A 1,642-nucleotide genomic window follows, 5' to 3' on the forward strand; every position below is an offset into this window, starting at 1 on the left:
GTACATAAGAAATAAATCATTGGATACTTCTTTGGACTTTATTATCTTTTTTTAAGCTATAGAATTTGAAAACTAAATTAACCAGGGTTCTCCAGAGAAACAGAACCAATGGGAGATATATCTATCTATGTATTATGGCAATTCATTATGAGGAATTGGCTCACACAATTACAGAGGCTGAGAAGTTTCATGATATGCTATCTGCAAGCCAGAGATCCAGGGAGCCAGTGGTGTAATTCTAGTCTAGAATCCAAAGGCATGAGAATGAGGGGAGTGGATGGTATAAATCCCAGTCCAAGAACAGGAGAAAACCAACATCCCAGCTCAGCAGGTAGGCAGAAAAGGAGCAAGTCCTCCATTTCTTTAGTTTTTGTGCTACTCAGGCCCTCAACAGATTGGCTGATGCCTGCCCTGTTTGGGAAAGGCAATCTACTTTATTGAGTCTACTGATCCAAATGCTAATATCATCAGGAAACACCTTCACAGACACACCTGGAAGTAACATTTAATCTGGGCACCCTGTGGCCCAGTCAGGTTGACACATAAAATTGACCATCGCAATGTTCAACTATATGCAGTCAATTTAGATATTTTTAAATGTTGTACCTAATTTCCTTAGATCTTCCTATAATTATTAATGAAAAAATATGACTGTTGACAAATTTCAAATATTTTATATCTGTGTAAACTCACTAAGTTATAGATCTCTTATCTGTTAAATGGAGATAAGAATATACTTACCTCATTGATTTGAATATAGATTTAATGAAATAAGTCATAGAAATACTACATTGCCTGCCAGATATTAATAATCATCAAGTGTTTAATTGTAATTTTAAATAATTTTCTAACAAATATATGTAAAAACCATGAAATAGGCTATTTTCTAATGTTTCATATTTAGTACATATTTAACTATACAGTGGCAGTATCGTAGCCAATGAGGTTTATCCGAGGCGTGATTATTGCTAATTGAAAACTTTTCCTAATTATACATCTTTTAAAGATACATAGAGAATTATCTAAGCAATCCCAGTAATTTAAAAAAAAATTAGATTTCATTTTAAAAATAATAAGTTTGACCAGTAACTACATCTTAGTTTCTCATACCATTTTTCAATAAAAGGACCCAGATCTCTTTAGAGATCTAGCTGATTCTAGGACTAAAACGCAGAATACACAAATGAGTGTGGAGAGCTTGTAATGCCAGAAAGCAATGAGGTACTCAAAAAACAAAACCATGAGAGGATGTCAAAGAGACACATGAACCAACTGCCAAAGCTAAAATAATTTGAGCAAGAAAATAAATGAATAACGAATTATTACCCAAAATATAAAATAAATATTCATGAATCCATACAGAGAAAAATAAATGATTGATAAATAAATGAGTGGGAATAATAGACACATCTTTTATACAGAATAATTCCAAATAATTTATGTAGCTACTTTATACTCAAGGAGATAGAACATAACTTCTCACATCTTAACTTTGTACCTAGTGACTATCTTCCAAAGTGCACAGCATGGAAATGGTGGTTGGGGAAGAGTAACTTTACAGTGGAGAAATCTGACAAACACTACCTAAGTCAAATGATCAAAGTTAACATCAGTATTGCTAAATCATATTAATAGCATAGGC

At 32.8% G+C, this 1,642-nt stretch overlaps 1 pseudogene; it reads left to right on the forward strand.

Moving 5' to 3' along the window:
* The first annotated feature begins 911 nt into the window (after positions 1 to 911).
* On the forward strand, positions 912 to 1,040 carry LOC123325676 (annotated as a pseudogene).
* Positions 1,041 to 1,642: the final 602 nt, after the last annotated feature.

Source organism: Neomonachus schauinslandi, chromosome 8, assembly GCF_002201575.2.
Source record: "Neomonachus schauinslandi chromosome 8, ASM220157v2, whole genome shotgun sequence".
Taxonomy (NCBI): Eukaryota; Metazoa; Chordata; class Mammalia; order Carnivora; family Phocidae; genus Neomonachus; species Neomonachus schauinslandi.